The sequence below is a fragment of the Erinaceus europaeus genome, chromosome 2, assembly GCF_950295315.1.
Source record: "Erinaceus europaeus chromosome 2, mEriEur2.1, whole genome shotgun sequence".
Lineage (NCBI taxonomy): Eukaryota > Metazoa > Chordata > Mammalia > Eulipotyphla > Erinaceidae > Erinaceus > Erinaceus europaeus.
In genome coordinates, this window is record NC_080163.1 from 160839262 (window position 1) to 160865156 (window position 25895).

The following is a 25895-nucleotide window of genomic DNA, read 5'->3' on the forward strand; positions in this document are numbered from 1 at the left end:
AAGAAAGAACAAACTTGTGAACTTCCCCTGTTATTAAAGGTTTCATAAAAACCAGTTATTTGTTAATTTATTTTTTATTCATTGGATAGAGACAGAAATTGAGAGGGAAGGGGGGAGCTACAAAAGGAGAGAGAGAGAGAGAGAGAGAGAGAGAGAGACCTGCAGTACTACCTTACCAGCTCATAAAGCTTCTCCTCTGCAGGTGGGGACTGGGGGCTTGAATCCAGGTCCTTGAGCATCGCTCAACAAAGTACACCATTACTGACCCTGAAACCAGTTCTTAGAACACAAACTGGCTTATTTGATGGGGAGCCCTGGAGAGTCAGGGCAGTGGTGCTGGATATGCTCCCCTCTCCACTTTCCTGTGCACTTGAGACCCAGATGCACTCCCTTTACTTGAGTGGCCACTGTGGTGGGGTCTGTCTCTGCTTTTCAGCCCAAGTTCCCACTGCCTACTTTGAGGTCTGCTGTGCTCTTGCTGGAGCCACTGTCTCTGCCGGGGGAATCTCCCTACTCCCCTAATTTATTTCCTGGCAAACCCAGGCTTATCCTCCTCACCTCCCTGGAGCTTTCTTTGACCTCCAAACCAAGACCTGTTCCCACTCCATCTTGCGTTTATAGGAGCTCATGGTCCATTCTCTAGTTTTGAAAATTTATTGTGTATTGGGTGTGTACGTGTGTGTGTTCCAGGAGGTGGTGCAATGAATTCTTAAGCATGAGGTCCTGAGTTCAATCCCTGGCAGCACATGTACCAGAATGATGTGTGCTCCTTTATCTCTCTCTCTTCCTATCTCTCATGAATAAATAAAATAAAATCTTTTTTAAAAATACAGTTTTCATGTTCCATGACTTTTAGAAAGCTTTACTATACATTTATTAAGTAAAGACCAACTGAAGATAGCAAAGTAAATCTAGCCTAATCTAGAGAGCCATCCAGTGCAATCAGTGGGCAGTTATCTTTCCAGATCCTTCTTGTGCAGCCTGTGTTTCTCTGTCTACTTCCCTTTGGGTTGTAAAACGCTTTCCATAATATAGAGTGTACATCCAAGCTCTTATTTATTTATTTGAAAAATAGACCAGAGCACCTGTCAGCTCTAGCTTATGATAGTGCCAGGGATTGAATCTGGGACCTCAGAGTCTCAGACATGAAAATCTTTTGCATAATCATTATGCTGTCTTCCCAGCCTACCTAAAGCTCCTTTAAAAAAATTAAGGGAGTTGGGCAGTAGTGCAGCAGTTAAGGATCCCAGTTCAAGCCCCTTGCTCCCCACCTGCAGGGGAGTCGCTTCACAGGTGGTGAAGCAGGTCTGCAGGTGTCAAAAAAACAACAACAACACACAAACAAAAAAATTATGCAGGGCTGGATGGTGGTGCACCTGGTTGACCACACATGTTACAGTGTGCAAGGACCCGGGTTCAAGCCCCAGGTCCCACCTGCAGGGGGAAAGCTTTGTGAGTGGTGAAGCAGTGCTGCAGGTGTCTCTCTGTCTCTCTCCCTCTCTATCACTCCCTTCCCCCTTGATTTCTGGCTGCCTCTATCCAATATAAAAATAAAAGATAATAAAAAAATTTTTAAGTTATATATTGATTATTGGATAGAGACAGAGAGAAATTGGGAGGGGAGGGGGAAGTAGAGAGGGAGACAGAGAAACTTCTATGGCCCTGCTTCACTGCTTATGAATCTTCCCCCTGCAGGTGGGGACCAGGGGCTTGAACCTGGGTCCTTGCATATTATAATGTGAGCAGCTAACTAGGTACACCACCATCTGCCCCCCCCCCAAGTTCCTTCTGAATGGGTTCCATCATATGTGTGTGTTGGGGCACACTTATTCCAGTGGGCCACCCACAGGTGTGTGTGGGGGGGTTGACCTTGACTTTGTACTTTTTTCTTATTTTATAAAACTATCCCTTTGTTTTTATAGAATCAGAGAAGTTGAAAGGAAAGGGGAGATAGAGAGGGATAGGTAAAGACTCCTGTAGCACTGCTCCACAGCTTGTGCAGCTTCCCCCCTGCGGGTGGGGGCCAGGGGTGAATTGGGGTGGTCCTTACACTTGGCAACTTGTGGGCTTTACAGGGTGTGCCATCGCCTGGCCTTCTTTCCACCTTTGTTCTCCAGGGCCTGGTATTGATGGTGGGGTCATGGGCAATGGTTGTGATGTTAAGGACTCCTGCAGTTCACACTGCATCTCCCTCCCTCCCTCCCTCCCTCCCTCCCTCCCTCCCTCCCTCCCTTCCTCTCTCCTTCCCTTCCTCTCTCTTTCTCCCTCCCTCCATACAAGTATTAACACAACACTAACCCCTGTCTGGGCCTTTTCTTCTGCTGCTCCAGGTGTCTCCCCCTCTTTTCCCAGAAGGGAGAGTCCACAGCTCAGTCTTCTAGGTTTGCCCTTGAGAGGTCAAATCCAAAGGCTCATTAGAGGAAGAGGCCAGAGGGGCTGGGTGGGAAGGGAAGAAGAGGAAGGCACTGACTTCTGCTCCTGAGTGGCCCCAGGCTGGTGGCGAGCAAGAGAAGCAGGGATTCTAGTTGGGAGGGTAGAGGTCTCTACATGTTTGGAAGTTTTCCTGCTGGTGCCCAGCTCATCCAACCATGTTAGCACCTCTCCTGGGAGTGGCGCTTTGCCTGCTGTGATGAAGACCCAAATCATCTTGCTACCTCAGACCTATACCCATTGGACCCTGGGGACCAGCATCTTAGTTTGTGTGGACGAGACACACATTTATTTGTTACACACCTAGTCTGCACCAGGCACTGTGCTGCCCCTGCTGCCACAGAAGACACTGAGGGCACTTGGGAAAACAAAAATCTTTCATTCCTTCTCCTGGAAGAAGCCATTTGTCCATTGAAATGCAGTTGCTTTATTCTGAAGCAGGAGAGGGAGGTGGGGGGTGAGGGAGGAAGACTAGACAAGTCAGCAGGGGAAAGTTATTCTTCTGGGTCCTGGAAGTCAGTTCCACAGTCAGTTTCCAACATGGAGGTGGAGCCCAGGGGACATGTAGGGCTGTGCTGGACATGTGGTACCTGTCCCCTGTACCCCCCCCCCCCAATTCTGGATTCTACATGCTATTGTGCTGAGCAGAAATGATTTTATCCTTTCTATTTTTATATTATCTTATATTTATTTATTTTCCCTTTTGTTGCCCTTGTTTTTATTGTTGTAGTTATTATTGTTGTTTGTTATTGATGTCGTTGTTGTTAGATAGGACAGAGAGATGGAGAGAGGAGGGGAAGACAGAGAGGGGGAGAGAAAGATAGACACCTGCAGACTTGCTTCACTGCCTGTGAAGCAACTCCCCTGCAGGTAGGGAGCTGGGGGCTCAAACCCGGATCCTTAACGCCAGTCCTTGCACTTCACGCCACATGTGCTTAACCTACTGCACTACCGCCCAATTCCCTATTTTATATTTATTTATTTTTACCAGAACACTGCTCAACTCTGGCTTATGGTGGTGTTGGGGAATGAACCTGGGACCTCAGAGTCTCAGGCATGAAGATCTTTTTTGCATAAACATTCTGTTGTCAACCCAGCCCTCAGAAATGACTATTCCCCCCCTCCTTAGCATGCTTAAAAAAACAGAAGTCAGTAAGGAAAAACCACATAGTGGCAACGTAACAAGAAAGTATATACATACTTAGACACATACACACCTCACAACAAAAACCCACCCAAATCCCTAGAGGAGCTTTCTTTGTGTGCTCCAGAGGCCATGGCGGGAAGCTGGCTTCTCCCCTCTCTCCTGGTGCCTGTGGGAGGACATGCGACCGGGTGGTGTGGGTGGGTGGGTTCTGAAGGCCAAGGCAGGAAATGGGCAGGCATGGGAATGTGCCTGTGGTGTGTTGGTGGTGAGTGTGTGTATTGTGTGTGTTCCTACCAATACACATACACATTTATTAAATTACATCTGCTTTTACCTTTAAAATTTTATGAAGGTGGGCATATGGTACATTCTCCTGCCATAGAGAGAGAGAGAGAGAAAGAGAGAGAGAGAGAGAGAGAGAGAGAGAGAGACTGACTGCTTGGCACTCACTCCCAGAGTGGCTGAGAAACTCTTGTGGAGAGCAAGGCCTCCAGAGTGTGTGGGGCCCAGGGTGAGCCCGCCTCCCTAGGGCCCCAGCCTGGCCCCTGGCCCACCAGGCCATGAATCCATTTCCATCCATCTCCAGCCCCTATCACCTAGGCAGCTAATTCCTCTGAGCCCCTCTGCCTTATTAAAGTCACAGATCATTTTCCAGAGCTTAATGCTGTCAAGCCCAGCTCAACCCAGTTCACACCACCGCCCCCCAGCCTCTCTCATGGAGGGCCCTGGCTGGGAGGTGAAGGTGAGGGTCCCACCAGCCCCAACTCCCCCTGCTGCCCCCTCCCCTGCCTGGTCTGCTCAAGGCCACCTTGCGGTGATCAGTGAGGTGGCCTCAAGATTCCTTCAGTAAAGCCCTTGGCAGGGGTACAAGGGACAGCACAGCTGTGCTGCACAGACAGGCTTCCACAGGCGAGGACTGGGCCGGCCCACTCGAAGTGGCTCCTAGGCGGAGGGGTGCGAGGCTGGCTGCTGGTGGGGAGGATCCGCCTCCTGTCCCCGGCTGCCTCGGCCTCCCCCGTTATGAAATATGGATGGTACCGGTTCCAGCGTTGGGAGACTCGCTGGCAGCGCTGCGCGTCTCCAAAGGCCCGCCTTGTGCATGCACCTAAACACTTCACTGAGCAATCTGTCAACATGTCAGCAACACATGTTTTGTAAAAAGCTTCCAGTGGGAGTAATGACTCCCACCAGGACTTCCAAAATGCTTTGAATTCAGCAGATTTCTATTGCGGGCATCCCCTGGGGTGCCTTTTACAATGCCTACATTTCAGAAATTTGAGCCACAGACCCCTGGGGGTTTCCTTTCATAATGCCTCAAAATGTAGGGTTATATTGTTGGAAGTCCCCATGGGGTCTTTATTAATACCTGAATTCTGAGGAACTGGAAATTACACAGGGCACTGCAGGGGCCCAGATCCACACCAGGAAGAAGAGAAAAACTCTGTGGGGAGATTTTTTTTTTCTTCATGCAAGAGTGAAAGAGAAGAATTTGCTAAAGGACAAAATTGAGTGTGTTTGAGCTTCCTTCATTTAATCTGCCTTCTAGAACGCTACAGTCAAATCTGCGACTGGGAAGGGAAGAGTGGGGAAATGACTTTTCTATTTTTAAATCTCACTTTGATATTTTAGGGGTCCAAGGTATATTCTCTTTAAAACACCTAGTGTCAAGGGGGTATTGTTTAAATTTTCTTTCTTTCTTTCTTTCTTTCTTTCTTTCTCTTCTTCTTTCTTTCTATTTTTTTTTTTTTTTTTTTTTTTTGGTTTCCTCCTCTTTGGTGCTGTTCAGCTCCTCTAGGGAGCCCCCTTCTCATTATCACTAACCTTGTGGGCTTGGTGCTGCTGGCCTGAGAGCCTCTGGCCCCTCCCTCCTGCTCCCCTCCCCTGTGAGCCTTCAAGATGAGAAAATCAACCTTGGAAAGAGTCCAATCTCTAGTGCAGACTGGCTTCAGACCCTCACTCCCACCTAGTTGGGGCCTTCAGAAAAAAGAACTATCCAGGTTGCTTATTTATTTATTTGCAAGTGTTTTGGTCTTGAAAAGACAGAAGATTTACTTTGCTGGCCTTCAGAAAGCGCATGTGCACGCACACGCGCGCGCGCGCGCACACACACACACACACCCCAGTTTCTGAGTGTAGTGGCTCCAGACTCTACTGTCAGCTCACTCAGCTTGGGTTCCTGCTTTTGAAAGTTACAAGTCTTAAGCATGTTAAGCCTTAGGGTTAATTTCAGCTGCTTCCCCCCCCCTTTTTTTTTTCTAAATCTGGCACTCTTGGACTTGCTGAAAAGAGGGCTCTCCGGTCTCTTTCTATTACAGGCTCATTGACTGGGACAAAAAATAATATTGTGAGAGCTAACTTGCAGCAGCCAAGGCCAAGGAATTCTAAGTTGCTGATAAGACCCTCCCACCTCCCTCTTCCTCTCCCCCTCCCCCTTCTTTCTGCCAGAGTGACTGGATCACACAGGGGACTTAGGAACTCACATTTTCCCCCCTCTGTGAGACTCCCAGACGGTGCTCAACCATCTGTGGTCCCGTGGGTCCAGCAGAGGGGGCCTGAGGAGGGGGGTTTGCCCGTCAGGAGCTGGTTGGGTCAGACATTCACAGACATCCTTTGCACCCACCCTGTGCAGGCTGATTAATTAAGCAATTGCATCATTGATTCAAGGTTTGTGATTTGGTGCCAGGGCTCTGGCTGGCACGTTGCTGAGCTCTGCGTGTCTCCCCTGGGCCGTTGGTTGTAGGAGCCCTTTTTTTTTTTTCCAGCCTGCTTTCCCCCCTCCTTGCCAACAAGGAATCTTGGGGAGGAAAGGACCAGGACACCCTGTGTCCGAGCCTTGGGGCAGGGCAGCCTGGAGACTCCCTGGTGTCTTGATGGAGTGGAGCTGCCACAGCACTGAATGGTGTGTGTGTGTGTGTGGGGGGGGTTCTCCTCCTAGCAGACCCCCTGGGCTTCTGCAGAGGCTTAGAGACAGTGAGGGCCAGGAGCCCTGTGGTGCTGATTTGACATTTTTAGTTGAAGACCTTTGTTCAGACTCATTTCCAAGTAGCTATGGAAGCTGTAGGAGTGCATTCCCTCCCCTTTTACTTCTTCCTTCCTTTCTTTCCTTTCTCTTTCTCTTTCCTTTTTATTTTCCTCCTCTTCCTCCTATCTTGGGCCTATTTTTCCTTATAATTTCAAAGTGATAAAACAAAATCTGATTCTGGGAATCTCAATCTTACCATGTCTTTTTTTTTTTTTTTTTTTCCTCAATAAGGTCTAAATCTCCTGACTTCAGGCCTCTGGCCCTCCTATAACCCTCTCTTTGTTCCCCTTTCCCTCTTGTCTTCTGAGGGCTGCAGACTCCCCTGAAAGGCCCCTGTCAAGGCCTGGGGCCTGGCTTGGGAGCTACTGGCTTGGGGGTAGGAGCCGCCATTTCCCACCTCTTGGCCACATTTGGCTTTATCTGGGTGGGAAGCAGTGAGTTCTCTCCAGATGCTCCACAGTCTTTGTCCATAGGGTGGGAGAAAGGGAAAGGAAGAGACTGCAGCCCACTTCCCAAGAATACAGACATGTTCAAGGGGGAGTCCAGGGGCCATGTGATGAGGGTTTCTAAGGAGATGGCATTGGTGAGTGTCACCCCCTGTAAAAACAAAACAAAGCAAAACCAAGTCTCTAATACTGCAGACATTAAAACAATCCCAAACTGAACAACAGAAATTCCTTTCCCAGGCCTGAGGAGACAGCATAGTGGTTATGTGAAATGTCTTTTGTGCTTGACTCTCTGAGGTCCCAGGTTCAATCCCCAGCACCACTATAAGCCAGAGTTGAGCAGTGCTCTGTTTAAAGAAAAATTTCTCTTCCTGGTGAGGCTCAGTTTAAACACTGAAAAAACACACAAGACCCAACTTAGACACTTTAGAAAGCCCACCTGATTGTCAGCACAGGCGACAGCCTTCTGTTATTAAAATCCGTATGATTGCAAAGAGGAGGGGAGCAGGCCAGAGTCCTTGAGCCCCTAGCAGATGCCCTGTGTGGGAAGACCTGGGTGCCTTCTCCGGGCTGTGATTTCTTTCATTTTTCAGATCTATATGCTTTGGTCACATTTATTTATTTATTTCCGAAGGGCTATTTTTGGCTTCTGCCCGGGATCCTTTGTAGCAAAAGCCCCCTTTTCTAGAATTTCCTCTCCTTTATTAGAGTTACAGCTCAGCTTTGTGCAGCCCCCTGGGGAGCCGGCCAGCCGCTGGCAATTTCTCTCAGACACCCAATTACCCCCTGACGTCAGTGCCTCCTCGCCCAGCTCCCCTGGGTGCCCGCATTTTTTCCTTTGTAACACTAATAGCTGACTAGCTAAGTGCCTGTCGGTTCCTTGGCAGAGGAGTTGATTGTGTTTTCGGCTGGATACTAAATCCAAAAACTATGTAAAAATGTCAATAGGTGAGTGCACATTGATTTTGGTTAGTCACAGTGATATTTGAGCCCCTTTGGGGACTCTGTCTGGGGAAGTATTTTACAAGAAAGATAATATAACAGAAAATTACTGGAGCTCTGCGGGTCTCTGGTGGGTTTCTTAGGGGCCTGCTAAATTGCTGTAGAATCAACAAATGCTTTATTAATCTAAATTTGTGGTTTTGTTCTTTCTCTCTTCAGAAGGTGGGAGTTTTAATGATGCTGGCATCGAGGCTGGGCGGCGGCGGGCCCTGCACCTTGGCCGCCAGGCTAGGGGGGACCCCTGGCTGGTAATGAACTCCCAGAGGATGCTGGGAGCAGGGCTGCTGCGCTCCCAGCCGGCTTCCAGGGAATGTGGAGCCGGCACTGAACCCACTGCTTGCCAGGCTGAGGTCTGCTCTGGCAGATAAAGTGGGAGGCTGTAGGCCTGGAACAGCTGGGCCTGGCCAGGCTGACTGGGAGCCGCTGATAAGAGCCTAGAAGGGACTCGGGCGGGCAGACGTGGCACAGCCAGGAATCTGCTGGGCTATCTCCACTGGCAAAGAAAGTTAACAGGGCCGGTTCTGGGGGAGGGATGCCTGGCAGACCTGCGGAGAAAGATAATGGTAATTGATGGAATCAAAGTCATAGCACAGCCTTGTACTTTCTTGGCAATTAATCCCCACTTCCCCCAACCCCCATGTCTAACCTTCCCTCCCTGGCATTCTTGGAACCCAGGATGCCCAAGAGTGGCCTGTGTGCTCAGATAATCCTCACATACCCTCCTTGCTTGGGGTGGGGGTGGGAACAGGCCAGACACAATTAGAGACCAGCTTAAAGGGTTATGTGTGTGTGTGTATGTGTGTGTGTGTGTGTGTGTGTGTATGTATATATGGCACACAAACAAGTGTATTGTGTGGGGGGGGGGGGGGCAGGGGAGGACCCTACTGAAAAGTTGAGGATGTGGCCCTCTGGGAACTCAACTAACCTTGCTCTGGAAGGGAAGGAGGAAAATTGATGCTTTTGTAAAAGTGTGTCCCTTGGCTGGGCAGGACAATGTAGGCCAGGCTGGTACCCGCACACACATACACTCGCTCTCACACACACACCCACACCCACACTCACGCGCCTTCCATGCAGAGAGAGGCTGCCAGGGAGACCTGCCACAATGGGGCAGATGTGCCTGGCCCTTCCTCATTCTCATGTCCTCCTGCTGCATCCCTGTCCCCCTCCTCCACACACACACACACACACACACACACACACACACACACACACACCTTTTGTCCTCTGAAAGGCAGCTCTTCTCAATAATGGGCCAACCGGGGCTGCTTCTCATCACTGTGGCAGGCTGCCTGCTCCCCAGGTAAGGCTTTCAGCTGACCTTTTGTGTGCACATGCCTGGACACACCTGCGTATAGAGACAAGTGAGCGCGCCACTCAGCACCCACTCTGATACAAAGCTCCGCCTGCTGCTTCCCCTGTTGCCTGCCTCCCTCCCCAGAATCCTAAGCAAATGGAGCACTTCCAGAAAAATCACTCCAGTTTCTTTAGATATTGGATGTGGTATGGTGGATAAAGCATCAGGCCTTGCACACATGAGTTCCTGAGTTCAATCCCAGCACTGCATGTGTCAGAGTGATGCTCAGGTTCTCTTTCTTCCTCTCTCATCAATCAATCAATCAATTTTAAAGAAATTGATGCCCAGTCAGATGGCATAATTGTCCTGCATATGGAGGTGCAGGCCTCCAGAGAGCTAGAAACAGTATAAAAGAAGCATGGTGCTTGACATGGACTCTAGGACCTCCCGCCTCCTGTCCATCTCCATAATTAATATAGAGGATGTGGAAGGGGAAAAAGTCTTCCTATTGGAAGATGATGCAAGAAGCTAGAGGGCCTTTCTGCCTCCTCCCACACAGTTTCTTTCAGGAAGTTGCAAGTCCCTGACTAAGATGACAGGCCGACCTAGTGGGGCAAGGACTGTGAGGCAACTGGTTTAATACTGGTTTATTCCTTGTTCTTTTCTTGTTTGGGGGCACTGAAAGGAGCTTCTCTGGGAAGCAGTGTGGTCAGAGAAGGGTACAGGCTGCTGAGCGCACCCCCTCACCCCCAAGCTGCCTCCTTCCTCAGTGGTTGCATTCCTTCATCTGCTCCCTTGGGGCAAAGTCTCCACTGCAGGGGTGGGAGGAAGGAGGTTTGGAAAGGAGGCCCCCTGGTGACTTCTGAGCCTTCAAAGTCTGGGACAACAGGCCTCCAAGCCCCTCCACTCCTCTCCTGAATGGGCCCTGCAGGTCAGCAGCTGTTTGGGGGCCTGGGGAGGAGGAAGGGGGCTGGCCCTTTGTCCCTGGAAGGGAGGGAAGAGGCCTCCCAGAGGCCCAGGCCTGCATGGCAGGCAACCACATTAACCTTCCACCCTGGGGGGAGGGGGCTCGCCTGAGGTCAGGCACATAATGAGGCCAGGTCCTTGGCTGTCCCCTGCCTGGGCTCTGGTAACAAAGACCCAGTCAGGACTGCACAATGTGGTGGGAGGTGGCAGGGTGGGGGTGGGAAGGTGCTGCCATGGGGGCCTCTGCAGCCAGGGGTTTCCTCCCAGCCTGCCACATGCTGGGCACTTCAAAGGGCCAGAGGGGAAAGGCCAGCCAGGCCAGCCAGGCCTGGGCCTCCTGCTCCCTAAGCCACAACTAGAGGTGGAAAAACACCTTGAGAATGCTGGGGTATGGAATCTGGCACCAAGGGAAGGCTCCAGGAGGGCGTCTTTCTCTGGCTGCCTAGCTTGGCTTTCTTTGTCTGGAGTCAGAGCTCTTTGAGGCCCAGCTATTTAAATCAGCATCTCCTGACCCTTCAAATCACACACAGTAATAATGCTGCTGCTGACACCCCTCCAATGAGTGAAGGAGCCCTTTCTGCAGCTCTGACGGTGGGGCATTTGGCCCCACTGTACATATGAGTCCACTGGAAGTCTTCAGTGGGTCAGTAACTTGCTCCACAGCATGTAGCCCCTCTACTTCTGCCTTCTGTTCACTCACTGAATGGCTCTGCTTCAGCTTCCTCTTCTGGAAAATGGGACTGAGAGCAGACCTTACTTACCTCCAGGAAGTGTGTTGGGAAGATGCTTTGAGATGCTCTGTGTCCAGGGTCTGGAATGTCCCTGGCATTCAGTAACCACTCAGCAGCAGTTGTCCTTGGTGATGTTATTCCCTCTGGATTCTAGTTCATTCCCTCAAGCCTTCACAGCCAGTGTGGGGTGCTTCATTAAAACAAAATGAAATGCTTTGGGATGATTAGTCTGACCAGCTGGGTGCTGGGCTGGGGAGCAGAAACCCAGTGTTGAGGGACAGGAGGTACCTGGAGAGTACCAGAAAATGGGAGTGGTGACAGGTTTGGCTTAGAAAGGTGGAGGTGGGGCTTGGATGTTAAAAGTTAGACCTGTGGACTTCTCTCACTGTCTGTTACTATCTGTGCTGGTCATCACGTGAGTACTAGCTTTTCTCTCTCTCTCCCTCCCCCCCATCTCATTCTAACATGTGAATGTTCTCAATTTTCCTGAATAAAGTTTAAAATTCCTGAAATTCATGCTCTCTCCTCAATTTTTTTTGAAATAATGTGTGACAAACTTTATTTAAAACAAGGGAGAAACAAGTGTCAACCCCCTTTTCTCCCAATACAGTTCACATGAGCCAAAACCCTGGAGTGTGCCATGAGGAGTCCCTGTACCAGATCCCACTGACAGAGCTTCTAGTCACATGGGTAGATTCAGTGGAACCTTCTCCACTGAGTGGAATCACTGGGTGAATACAGGCTCATGCTTCTGTGCTTTCATGCTTCTGTGCATGCAACAGTTCTGCCTGTGCCACCCACTCTGCTGGGCACTAGAGTTGGCACCTGGTGATGTCAGCGTGAGTGAGAGTGTCTGACCTCCAGGATTTCAGTCACCCTTCCTCGTTAGATATTTACAACCTTTTCCCCCTCAGCTGAGAAGGGGGTTATAGGGAAGTGAGCAGAGGAAGCTCTGTGGATACTGGCAAAGGAGCACCAACCTTGGCCTTGACTGGACTCTGAACCTTCATTGACAGAATGGATCTGTTGGCTTGAACCCTGGCATTGATCTGGGCTCCTCCATTTGTGGGAGTGGAACTGTAGCTCTAGGTCACTGAAGAGCAAACCTTCAAGTATGGTGGATCCTTAGGCTTTCATCCATCATGCTCTCCGGCCTCTGCCTCCCTTTTAGCTGGCCTCCTTCTCCACCAGCCTCTTTCTTAGAAAAGGCAAATAAAACCCTCCCTGTGGTGGCTTCATGCTCTTATCCTCCATGCTGAGGACAGACATCTCTTTTCTGTAGCTTTTTTTTTATTTAAAAATTATTATCTTTATTTATTTGATAGAGACAGCCAGAAATCGAGAGGAAGGGGGATATAGAGAGGGAAGGAGGCAGAGAGACAGATACTTGTAGCCCTGCTTTACCAGGTATGAAGCTTTCCCCCTGCAGGTGGGGACTAGGCCCTTGAGCCTGGGTCCTTGTGCTCTGTAACATGTGTGCTCAGCTAGGTGCACCACCATCTGGCCCCATCTCTTCTCTGTAATATAGTAAACCCCCAGTGTTATGGGCATCTGTTTAGCTAGGCCTGTGGTGGCCCTCACCTAGCCTGGGACATGTGCTCCATGTGCTCAGGGAAGACAGCTGAAGATGAATGCTGCATGCGGGAGAAGCAGCAAACCGGGAGTCTGGCAGTAGTGCAGCGGGTTAATCTCAGGTGGCGCAAAGCACAAGGACTAAAATAAAGATCCCAGTTTGAGCCCCTGGCTCTCCACCTGCAGGGGACTCGCTTCCCAGGTGGTGAAGCATGTCTGCAGGTGTCTACTTTTCTCTCCCCCTCTCTGTCTTCCCCTCCTCTCTCCATTTCTCTCTGTCCTAACAATGACATAAATAACAACAACAATAATAACTGCAACAACAATAAAAAAACAACAAGGGCAACAAAAGGGAAAGATATATATATATATATATATATATATTATATTTTTTTTTTTTTTAGAAAAAGCAGCAAACCTTCCTCTGTGGTCACCAGTGACCAGCCTTCAAAGTTTGCTCCTGCATTTACTGTATGTTCTAGTCCTAGTGCTGGTTTTTGTTTGTTTTTTTGTTCTTTGTTTTTTGTTTTCCTTTCTCTAGAGCACTGCTCAGCTCTCAGTTTATGGTGTTAGCAGGGATTGAATTGAACCTGGGTCTTTTGGTATCTCAGGCAAGAAAGTCTTTGTATAACTATTATGTTATCTCCCCAGCTGTTACTGCTGCTTCTTATGTGCTATGTAATGTTGGCAAAGTTACTGTGCCTCAGTTTCCTAATCTGTAAAAATAGAGCTAATGACAGTGAATACCTCACAGGACATTTTTTAGAAATCACATAACCTAACCCATGTAGAGAGATCAGAGCTGTGCTTGGCACATGATAAGCACTTAAGTGCTTGATGCTATTAGTATCTTTTTAAGATATTTATTTATTAAACATTTTTAATTTTCTTTATTTATTGGGTAGAGACAACCAGAAATCAAGAGGGTGGGGAGAGATAGGGAGAGAGAAAGAGAGACACCTGCAGCACCACCACTCACCAAGCTTTCCCCAGGGCTGCAACCCAGGTCCTTACACATTTGTGACATGTGCACGTAACCAGGTGTGCCACCACCTAGCCCCAGCCATTTTTTTTCCTTTTTCCCCTTTCTATTATATTTGATATGACAGAGAAAGTGAGAGGGGTGAGGGAGTTAGGGAGGGGGAGAGAAATATAAATACCTGCAGACTGAATCAGGCGGTAGCACAGTGGGTTAAGCGCACATGGTGCAAAGTGCAAGGGTGGCATAAGGATACTGGTTTGAGCCCCCAGCTCCCCACCTGCAGGAGGTCACTTTGCAAGCGGTGAAGCAGGTCTGCAGGTGTCTATCTTTCTTGCCTCCTCTCTGTCTTCCCCTCCTCTCTCCATTTGTCTCTGTCCTATCCAACAACAACAACAGTTATGACAACAATAACAACTACAACCAGCACAACAACAAGGGCAACAAAATGGGAAAAATAGCCTCCAGGAGTAGTGGATTTGTAGTGCAGGCACCTAGCAGGCAATAACCCTGGAGGCAAAACAAACAAACAACACCTGCAGACTGCTTTGCTGTTTGTGAAGTGACCCCACTTTAGGTGGGGAGCAGGGGCTTGAACCTGGGTCCTTGCACATACGACTTTGCGAGCTTAACTGGGTGCCCCCGTTATTCCCTTCCTTCCTTCCTTCCTTCCTTCCTTCCTTCCTTCCTTCCTTCCTTCCTTCCTTTTTCTTTCTTTCTACATGCATAAGAGAGATGGAGAGGGAGCAAGAGTGAGAAGACAGTGAACCAGAGCATCACTCTGGTACATGTGTTGCCAGGGATTGAACTCCTAAGTCTGGTCCTCTAGTCACTACAGTGGCACCTCAAGGGCTTCACTGTTACTATTTTCATGAACTCATGATGAACAAATGAGTAAGCCATTGTCAGTGCCACTCTGGAATGCTTAGAGGGACTGTATAACTCTTTTTTACTCATTTTTTCACAATCTATTTGTTCAACACCTACTGTGTGTCAGGCAGAATTCAACATAAGCACAGGACTTAGGAGTGAGGCATCTTGATTGCTTTTTAGTTTATTCTGTAAACAGCGGGGATCACAATAACTTCTACAGAGAGACTGCAGACAGAATAGACATGTGTCAGACGGCTAAGAGTAGCGGTTTACCTGACACATCGCACCGGGTTCACAGGGATTGACCCAGAAATATTGTTAACCTCTCCTGGCACCCTCCTTGTGTCCCTTTGCCCTCCATGACTGTTTGGTCCTCTTGCCTTCTGTGCTTGCTCTCAGCCACATGGAATAGGTGGCCTCAGAACTTCTCTGCAGGTGGGAAGGTACCTGCACTTGTGTCCTGGTCAGTTCATGGAAGGAACCACTGTCCAGTGGATTCTACTTTCTGACCTGACTGGGGATCTTCCTTGACCTAACCCCGCCATGATCTTGCTGAGCTCTTGTGATTTGGGGAACCAGGCTTGCATTCTGGGATTGCACAGGAGGAGGATGTGGGGCAGCCAGGGCTGGGGCACTTACATGTGAGGTGCTCTGCAGAGGAAGTGGGGCAGCAGGGCAGCAAGTGCTGGCATCTTGAGGAACGCTGAGCTACGCTCTGTCCCTGACCTCAAGTGAACAGCCACACTGAGCTGTTTATCAGGCTCTTGCTCTTGCCAACTACCCTGCTGATCCCTTCTCATGTACTCCAGCCCTCAGTAACCTCAGCATCTCTCTGAGCTAGGGAACCATTTATTTTGTTGTTTTTGCTGCTCTGGGCCAACTTTTTAATTTGATTTATTTGATTTTTAAAATTTTTTAATATTTATTTATTCTCTTTTGTTACCCTTGTTGTTTTATTGTTGTAGTTATTATTGTTATTGTTATTGATGTCATCGTCGTTGTATAGGACAGAGAGAAATGGAGAGAGGAGGGGAAGACAGAGAAGGGGAGAGAAAGACAGACACCTGCAGACCTGCTCCACTGCTTGTGAAGCAACTGGCTTGCAGATGGGGAGCCAGGGTTCGAACCAGGATCCTTCCGCAGGTCCTTGTGCTTTGTGCCACGTGTGTTTAACCCGCTGTGCTACTGCCCATCCCCCCATTTTAAAAAAGATTTTATCTATTTATTAATGAGAAAGGAGAGAGAGAGAATGAGAGAGAGAGAGGAGAGAAACATATATCACACTCTGATACATGTGCTGCCAAGGACCAATGCTTTATCCACTGTACCACCTCCTAGAATACTGGGCCAACTTTTTGTGACAGGTAGAAAAAATGAGACAGAGAGAAATGGAATGGGGTGGGAGGAAACCTTAAGTTTCCTCCAGTGCATTGGGGTCTGGGCTCAAAGTTGGGTCATGAGCATAGCTCACTACCCAGGTGAGCTGTTTTGCTGGAGATTGATTATAAAGTTGACTATTTATTTATTTATTTATTTATCTATTTATTTATTTATGTTTCCCAGAGCACTGCTTATCTCTGGCTTATGGTGGTGCTAGGGAGTGAAGCTGGGGCCTCTGGGCTTCAGGCCCTAAAGTTATTTATTTATTTTTATTTTGTATTACTGCTATATTGTCTCCTCAGTCTGATGATGATAATGATGATGATGAGCCTAGGCCCAGAGATTGTTCAGTTGCTTTGTCAAGCTCACCATGTTCATCAGGTGACAGATCCCAAGCCCCATGTGTGAGTGTTTCCCTTTGCCCAGACTTGAGCTGTGAAAGGCACCAGAGGTGAAAGCTATTCTCTTTCTACAAGTTAGACTTTCCAGAAACCAGAAATGGTCCTGAGGTCAGAGGCTGAAGGAGGGCCCTGCTAGGCTATGTGTGTGTCTGCACCTGCTCTTTATCTTTGTGCAGGCCCCTGGGTTTATCTCTGTGGACTGTGCACGCTCACTCTGAAGGGCCCCTGCAAGGGCCAAGACCTCCTGCACTGCCACCCCCTTCTTTCTGTCCACCAGAGCCCCCATATTAACAGCTGTGGGGGCTTGTTTCCAAGAAGGGAGCAATTAATGTCCCCACTAGATGCCTCTACCTGGGGGTGGTGTCCTTGGCTTCTGGGGGAGGTGACCCCCTCCTGTTTCTATACTCTCTCCAGGGCTCTGGTATGGCTAGACAAGAGTTGGCTCACTAAAGTTTATTAAGTTTGCTAACAGTCCTCCTGACCCTTCTCTGAGCCTCCTTCCCCCTGAGCTCCACCTCCCCAGTCTGCTAGCTCCAGCCTAGGGGTGCAGGGAAGGGGAACCCTTGGACTGTACTACCCAGGCTGCAGCTAGTGACAGTTTGGCTGGGCTTGGCCAGCACCTTATAGTTCTGGGTAGGGGTGTGTGTGTGTGTGGTAGTTGGGGCAGGGGTGGGGGCGGGGAGGCTGGAAAGCAAACAACTTTGAAAGCCAGTGGCCAGGACAAAAGGCACACCCCTTTCACCCTCCTTTTCTCCCCCTGGCCTTCCTCTGACCCCAGTTATCAGGGGCTGCTGCTCCCTACTCTGTCCCAGGCCAGGCTTCCAGCAGGCAGCCCATCTCTCTGGGACATAAATAACTCACTTGCTGAACGCAACTGTGCTTCTTCCAAAACCTCTCTGGGCTGGACCTTTTGTCCAGAGGCATTTCTTCTGGATGCTGTTGTTCTTAATAAGATGGATAGTTGTTCTCAAGAGCTTTGGGAGGAAAGGATAGAGAGGGTCAGTGTGACAAGGGAAAGTGCTAGAGCTTGGGCAGGTGTGTGCCTGCATGCATGCACATGTGTGTGTGCCTGTGTGTGTCTGTCTCATCCACGTCAAGAAGTGTGGCACTGTCTTTTAGAAATGTGTACAGCATTGCATACCAAAGGCAAATCAAGGCAAGTTTAATTAGAGAGAGATGATTGAGAGGGAGGGAAGAATCTTTGAGTGGGAGCAGAGTGGTGGCTCACCTGGTTAACACACATACTACCATGTGCAAGGATCCAGGTTCAAGATGCCAGTTTCATGAGCAGTGAAGCAGTGTTATAGGTATCTCTCCTTTTATCTTTCTTTCCCCTCTCAACTTCTTTCTGTCCTATCAAATAAAATATTATAAATACGAATTTTAAAATCTTAAAAAAAACACCCAAATCTTTGGGTGATGGTGCTGTAAAGTAGAAAGAGAAGCGGGTGGTTTGGCTTTGACAGTCCAACATCTGTGAAATGGGACCGCGAAGCCACCTTGCCTGGTCATGAATGTGAAAGACCCTTTCATGGATAGACTGTGGGTAGTGATTCTGTTTCCAGGAGCTTGGAGTAGGACTCCCCCAAAGGGATGAGATGAGGAGCAGTGGGGTATGGAGAGTGGGTCTTCCCAGTGGATGGTGGTGGAGCAATACCCAGCAGATAGATCCAGGAGACCCCACCCCTGTCCTCTGGTCCTTTGACTGTTCAGTTATCATGTAACAGAGCTAGTCTTTTGCCCTAGGGGTCTGTGGAGGGACCTTGGGCCCAGAGATTTGATAATTGTGAGGGAAGACCTGACTTTCTGGCTCCCCATCTCCGAGGGGTGGGGGAAGGCCCTTCCTTAATGACAACTCTTGGTACAAAAGTCTTGCCTTTGGGACTCTGATCCATGCCATGTGGAGAGTGCTCTCTCTTGTCCCTACACTCTTGCTGTGCATTCTCTTCCTGTCTCCCAGATGTAGTGGATCTTGGATGCCCCTGACAGTCTCAGGGAGGAGTTATCCTAGGGAAGTAGGTGCAGGTATGGCTAAAAATACTTGGGAGCTGGTTGGCCAGGGAAGCCACCTGTCCTTACCTAGAGTCTTCCTTGTGCAGCACTATTTCAGCACCTGCCGGAGCCACCACATTAATGAGACAGCACACAGCCAGCAATGAATGTTCCTTCCCTGCCCCTCAACCTCCAAGACCTTCAGCTATGGGCCTGTTCACAGCCAGAGTGTCTTGATTCTGGAGCCCACATAGCTCTGCCCCTGCCCAGTCCAGGCTCACCTTTTACCTCCCAGCCCTTTCTAACTCCCCACAGTGTGTTGAAAGAAGAAATCCATCTTGTCTTCTGCTCTCATCTGTACCACTTGTGCATTTTTGTCTTGCCTTGTTTTTAGTGGGTTGTTCAATTTTTATTATGGGATGAATACAAATGAAGCCCGTTGTCTGTCTGAAAGTTTTAGGAGCACCAATGCTTCAGTTGTTTCGATCAGATATTTTATCCTTATGTATTTATTGTTAAAGACTTACTTATTTATGAGAGAGAGAGGGAGTGGGGGAGGGGAGAGAGAGGGAGACATGGAGAGCAAGAGCATTACTCTGGCTCATATGATGCTGGGAATTGAACTTAGGCCTCAAGCTTGATGGCATAATTCTTTATTTACAGTGCCACCCTGGTGCCACTAAAGATATATTTATTAATGACAAAGGGAGAGAGAGAGAGAGAGAGAGAGAAAGAGAGAGAGAGAGAGAGAGATCACTCTGGTGCTTGCAACACCAGGGATTGAACTAGGAAACTTCATGCCTAAGAGTCCAATGCTTTATACACAAGTGATACCTGTGGGACCTCCAGACTGTTTGGTCACTGTCTCCCTCTACACCTGCCCCTTCTGTTTCATTAGTCATGAATTCCTCCTGGATTCTCCCTCTTGGAAGACCTGCACCTCATTCAGCCTCATTGCTGCCCATCTAGCCAGTCAGGCCTCCTCCATTCAGACAGGCTGCCTCTTGGGGCCTGCCCTTGACCCCTTGCCCCTCTAACTCAGTGGATTTCTCTGCCTTCAACAAGAGGGCAGGCCCCTCTGGTGCCTTTCCTGTGGGAATTATGTTCCTGACTCCTCCCCTTGCTACACAAGGCCCAAGTCAGGGCCCAGAGTTAGTCATTTGTAATGCATTTTGAGAGTCCATATTGCAATATTAGCCATGACTATCTGCTGTGTAGAGAAAAGGGGAGTTGGCGTTTGAAGTCTAATCCAGCTTCTACTTAAGCTCAGTCCCTGGGCAATCCTTTTTTCTGCCGCTGAGCTCAAACAGCCGGTTCTCAGGTTTGATCTGCTGCCCCACGGATCCCTGCCCAATGTGAATTTGAAGGTTTTTTTTCCCCTCTCCACCAGGGAGACCTGACAAAAAAAAAAGTAGCAGTGATTTACAGCACCCGCTTGCACAGTGGGATGGTGGGTCCTGGATCACTCCTTGACCCCCCTCCTAACAAGCTGCTGGGGGGAACTGGGGTCCACCTGGGGTTCCAGCCTTCACAGGGGGCCATGTCCATGCTCAGGGTCTCTGGGGAGCCCCTTTGAGCCTTCTCTGCTGGTGGACCGCGACCGCCGAGGAGTGTCGGAGTCCTGTCTGGTGTGTGGGGGGCAGAAAAAAAGGAGGGAAAAAAGGGAGGGAAATGAAAGGCGCGAGTTTGTCGGGAACTGGTGCTGGTGGTGGAAACAGGAGCCGCAGCGGGATAGAGCCCGGTGGCCTTCAAAACTTTTCTTCTCCCCTCTCACCACATGACTGGAGGATGCAGGCAGTAATTAAAGGCCCCCCTGGCTCCTCATTTTCTGTGCCCGGGTCTTTGATCTGGCTCCTGTCGGGCGGCTATTTTCATTGTTCCTGCCTTCCTTTCATTCTGTTTTGATGGCAGAAAACGATGATCTTTGATTCCCGAGTCGGAGGTGGGCCGGAGAGTGTGACAGGTCTTACATAATGCATCTTTCACATCTTATTTTTAAACGTGGGCATAATCAGGGCTGGGCTGAGCCAGGCTGGGCTTGATTTGAACCTGTGTTTTGGGGGAGAGGTGGTGGTTGTCTGCCTGTGGTGCCAGCCCAGTGTTGGGGAGAGGGGGGCAGGTAGGTGGGGACTGAATGAAAATTACTAGAGGAGGTGTCCTCCCCCAACCTCAGCCCTTGCTAAATATAACCTGGAGGGAGTTGTTCCTAATTGTTCCCTTCTGGCCAGAGATGTGCAGAGAGCTAACAGGGCAGGGAGCACTCTGCCCGCTTAGCCCCCTCCTCTGGTGGCGCCCCAAGGAGGCCTGCACACTGTTTATTAGCGGATGCTAATAAACTCTAAGGGACAAGCCACAGGAAGTTGTACATGAGCCCGTGACTCAGGTAGCTGAGATCAAATTGAAGGTGCTGCGCCAAACGAGGGGCCATGGGACAAGGGATGGTGGGGGGGGGTGGTGGTGTCTGCGCTGGACCCGCCTACATGGCCTTTCTGCCCCCCTTCTCTGCAGAGCCCCTTTTAGTCCATGGGCCCTCAGGCTGGGCTGAGGTGAGAGCAGCAGGGCCCAAAATGATATGCCTGCAGCCCAGGCCTGGGATATGGGTGTGTGTGGATGCAAGGACTGGTGGTGGCTGGGCAAGGGAGGTGAAGCCACAGAGGGGCCAGCAGAGGGATCCTGGGCCTGCTGAGGGGGGCCTGTCCCCAGCTGCCCTTGGAGAGGCCAGATCTCATATTGCCCAAACTTCCAGATTTCTGAGAAAAGCCAGAAACCCCAGGCATTTATGACCACCCCGCCGAAGACGATGGCGTCAGTCTTGGTCAGAACCAGTGATGACAAAGGCCTGGGTTTGGAGATCACAGGAGGGTGGCTGGAGCAATGTGGGGCCAGCATGGATGTCTTGATGGTAGTGGGAGGGGCATGGCTGGGGTTCTGCGGCCCATGACTCTGGGGTGGGTGGGGGGGAGGGTGCAGGTTCAAAAAAGGATGACAGAGCGGGGGCTGTATTGTTATATGGAAAACTGAGAAATGTTATGCATGTACAAACTATTGTATTTACTGTCTAATGTAAAACATTAATCCCCCAATAAAGAAATTAAAAAGATATATATTGGTAGCAAAGGGGTATGGGCTACTACCAGGTAACTCCCCCAATTCCTGGCTCAGGCAGGTAATTTTAGGTCTATGGCCTAGAGTGTCCAGTTCCAGGGTGGACATAGGGGACTTCTTGGTGGCAAGTTCCACTGGGCTAGAAGGATCCTGCCCATGACTTCAGAGGCCACATGTCACCTCCACTGAAAACTTGGTGTTCTTGAGGTTGGAGACTCATCCTGCCAACCTGGGGGCAGGGCAGTGCCTATGGCATGCTTCCTGGGAGGAGGGTCTGAGCTGGTGTCCAGGCCTACCCACCCCTGGTGGTGGTGCCTGGATTTTCAGGCACTTATGCTGTAGGAGTTACTTACTGAGTGTGTCTAGTGTTTTGGGCTCTTTGTGTGTGTGTAGAGGGTGGGGAGGGGCAGTCCTGCAGGCCTGTCCCTGCGGGGAGCAGGCGGTGGGCAGACTTTCACATGACAGTGTATGTCATTTGTGAGTTTCCCAAAGGAGAAGCACGAGGAGAGAGGGGATTACAGGCTTCTCTGGAGAACTGATGGTGGAAATACAGTTGGTAGATAGTATAATGGTTATGCAAAGAGACTCTCATGACTGAAGCTCTGAAATTCCAGGTTCAATCCCCTGCACCATAAAACCAGAGCTGAGCAGTGCCCTGGTATTTCTTTCTGTGTCTTTCTCTGTCTGCATCCTTCTCAAAATAAAATAAATAAAATACTTTAAAAAGAAAGAAAGAAAGAGAGAAAGAAAGAGAGGAAGGAAGAGAGAAAGAAAGAAAACACAGTTGGGACAATGGATATTAATCTTGGGGGCTAATGGTCCATAGTCAGGATCTGGTGCCCCCCAAATTAAGCTGTGGAGGACTGTCAGGTAGGGCCCAGGTCAGAGTACAGTGGGGTGGGGTGGCTGGATCTTAGAATTATAAGTTCTTACCTTCCTTTGTCTCTTTTCCTTCCTTCCTTCCATTTAGGTATTCTTTTAAATTATCTTTATTTATTGGATAGAGACAGCCAGAAACTGAGAGGGTAAGGAGAGATAGGGAGAGAGAAAGAGAGGCACCTGCAGCACTGCTTCACTACTCGCCAAGCTTTCCCTCTACAGGTGGGAACTGGCAGCTCAACCCCTGGTCCTTGCACATTGTAACATGCATTTAACCAGGTGCACCACCACCTGTCTACTCCCTCCCCCCTCCCTCTTTCCTTTCTTTTTTTTTTTTTTAATTTTTATTATCTTTATTTTACTTACTGGATAGAGACAGCCAGAAATTGAAAGGGAAGGGGGTGATAGAAAGGAAGAGACAGAGAGACACCTGCAACACTGCTTAACCACTTGCAAAGCTTTCCCCCTATAGGTGAGGACTGGGGGCTTGAACCTGGATCCTTGTACACTGTAACATTTGCACTAAACCAGGTGTGCCACCACCCGGCCACCCTTCCTTCCTTTCTTCCTTTTGTTTCCACTGGGGTTATGGCTAGGGTTTGGTGTTGTCACTTCTTCTTCTTCTAGCGTTTGCCCTTTTTCCGTAGCCAGTCAACAGCATCAGGTTGAGCCTGATGTAAAGTTTCGAGACCTCCTTTGGAGGAGGTGGCAGTCGTTGACTATGTGGGTCATTGTCTGTAGCCACAGGGGCAGTTCGGGTCGTCTCTGGCTCCCCAGCGATGGAACATAGCGGCGCACCGGCCATGGCCTGTTCGATAGCGATTGAGGAGGGCCCAATCATAATGTGCTAGGTCAAAGCCTGGTTGATGCTTGCAGGGGTCTGTGATGAGGTGTTTGTTTTTTACCTCACCTGACTGCCAACTCTGTTTCCAAGAGTCTGGAACAGAGAAGTTCAGTGTAGGTGTAGGAGACCAGATTGGATGACAAGACATCAAGCGTTGGACAGGGTGGGCGAAGATATCCGCGTATATTGGCAGGTCTGGTCGAGCGTAGACGTGGGAAATGAACTTAGATGATGCCGCATCCTGATGACTATCTGGCAGGGTGATGTTGCTAAGAACTGGCAGCCATGGAACCGGGGTGGAATGGATGGTTCCAGAAATTATCCTCATGGAGGAATATAATTTGGAATCGACCAAGTGGACATGGGGGCTACAGAACCATACTGGGGCACAGTATTCTGCAGTGGAATAGCATAATGCCAGAGATGATGATCGTGTTGGCACTAAGAATCCACCACTCCTGGCAGCTATTTTTTCTTTTTAACCTGCCCCCCTTCTACTTTATTAGATAGGACAGAGAGAAATTGAGGAGGGGAAGGGTAGAAAGGGAGAGAGAAAGACCTATAGACCTGCTTCACTGCTTGTGAAGCTTCCCCCCTGAAGGTGGGGAGCAGGGTCTCAAATCCCATTTGTCATGCATGGTAATGTTTGCCCTCAACCAGGTTCACTACCACCCAGCCCTCTTCAATTTTACTTTTCTACTTTTCAAAGAGCTCACACCAATGCTGAGCAGGGTTGGGGAAGCCAAAGTGATGGCCCAGGAACTTGAGATAGAGAATGTCTGGCAGATTTGAAAGCTGTTTTCCAGGTGACAAAATTGATGGAGTTTGGATATGGGTTAATATTGGGAGCAAAGAGGAACCCAACACACCCATCCAAAAGGATTTGTGTATACCTATGTTCTTAGCAGCACAATTTGTAGTAGCCAAAACCTGGAAGCCACCCAGGTGTCCAACAACAGATGAGTAGCTGAGCAAGTTGTGGTATATATACACAATGGAATACTACTCAGCTATTAAAAACAGTGACTTCACCATTTTTAGCCGATCTTGGATGGAGCTTGAAGAAATCATGTTAAGTGAAATAAATCAGAAACAGAAGGATGAATATGAAATGATCTCACTCTCAGGCAGAAGTTGAAAACAAGACCAGAAGAGAAAACATAAGTAGAACCTGAACTGGAATTGGTGGTATATTGCACCAAAGTAAGACTCTGGGGTAAGTTGGGGGGAGAGAGTACAGGTCCAAAGAGGATGACAGAGGACTTAGTGGGGTAACCCCTACTAGGGGGTTATGTGGAAATGTTATTATGTGGAAAACTGAGAAATGTTATGCATGTACAAGTTATTGTATTTACTGTCCAATGTAAAACATTAATCCCCCCATAAAGAAATTAAAAAATATATATTGGGAGCAAAGGGGTATGGGCTACTACCAGGTAACACCCCCCCCCCAATTTCTGGCTCAGGCACTAGGGGATCAGAGAGGTCTTCCTGATGTGAGAACAACATTGGAGTAGAGAACTCTTTCCCCTGACCCAGTGGCACTGGGTCAGGGCAGAGGACCTCAGGGCAGACCTGGTGGGGACTGTGAGACATAAGTCCAAGGAGCCAGAACCTGGCTGCTGCTCAGCCCCACAGGACCTTGAGCTGTGGGGTCCTGCTCCAGCAGAGGTTGCCTTGCCTGGTCCGAGTGTGGTCAGGCCCTTGCTCTGTGAGATGCCAGAGCAGGTAGCAAGAGCTGGGACAGGACTGCTATTTGAGTATTGAAAAACATGCTATGCCTAAGCTCCCCCTTCCCTGGCCTCTGCAGGAAGCACACCTTGCAGGGACATCTGCTGCTCAGGTGAGGGTGGCCTTTCTGGTCCTCCTGCTCTCTTGTTAATTCTCTAGGCACATGAGTTCTCCCTTGGAAGTTATTGTGTACATTCATCCAATTTGCTCAGCGCCAGACCCTTGGCTTTCTAAGAGGGCTGTTTGCAAGGTGCCTTGTGGCTGTGAGTGGATTTGGTCTTGTCCTCTGCTGGTGGCTGGTTTCCTTGTCTGCAGGTGAGGGTAGATAGACCTCACCCACCCTGACGTCTTAACACTTGAGATTAGAAAGAGGGACCAGGGGGCCAGTGGTGGCACACCTAGTTGAGCAAACTTATTACTATGAAGAAAAGATTCGGGTTCAAGCCCCCCACTGCCCACATGCAGGGGGCGGGTTGTGCTTCACAAGCAGTGAAACAGTGTTGCAGGTGTCTTGTCTATCTTACTTTCTACCCCCTTCAATTTCTCTCTGTTCCATCTAATAAAATAGAAAGAAAAAGAAAAAGATGACCACTGGGTGTGGTGGATTTGTAGTGCCAGCACCATGCCCCCATGATAAACTTGGTGGCAATTGAAAAAGAAAGAAAGAAAGAAAGAAAGAAAGAAAGAAATAAAGAAAATACATATATCAAGTATGAGCATTCAGTGTAAGAACACGTTTCTGTTAAGTGTTAAGTACATTAAGAAGGAGGAGGAGGAGGCGGAGGGGGAGGAGGAGAAGACTCACCTGGGCAGGTTACCTGATAGAGTTCATACTTTGCTATTTGTGGGAATCTGAGTTTGAGACTCTCCCCACTACATGAGACCAGCAGGCATGGTGCTTCAAGAAGCTGCATGAATAGAGTTGGTCTTTGGTATCTCTCCTTTATCTTCTTTCTCTCTTTGTCTCTATCTGACATTAAAATGAAAGAAAAAGTCCACCAAGAGCAACAAACTGAGTACGTTTGAGGCCTTGGATTGGGAAAACAAATTCATTTTATTAGAAAGAAGGCCTGAGCCAGAGATGAGAGAACTGAGCAC

General features: G+C 49.1%; 1 protein-coding gene across 2 annotated transcripts in view; it reads left to right on the forward strand.

Moving 5' to 3' along the window:
* The window catches only part of ZNF423 (zinc finger protein 423), a 380636-nt gene that overhangs the window by 143344 nt on the left and 211397 nt on the right, over nucleotides 1–25895 (forward strand). The gene's annotated exons all lie outside the window — the stretch shown is intronic.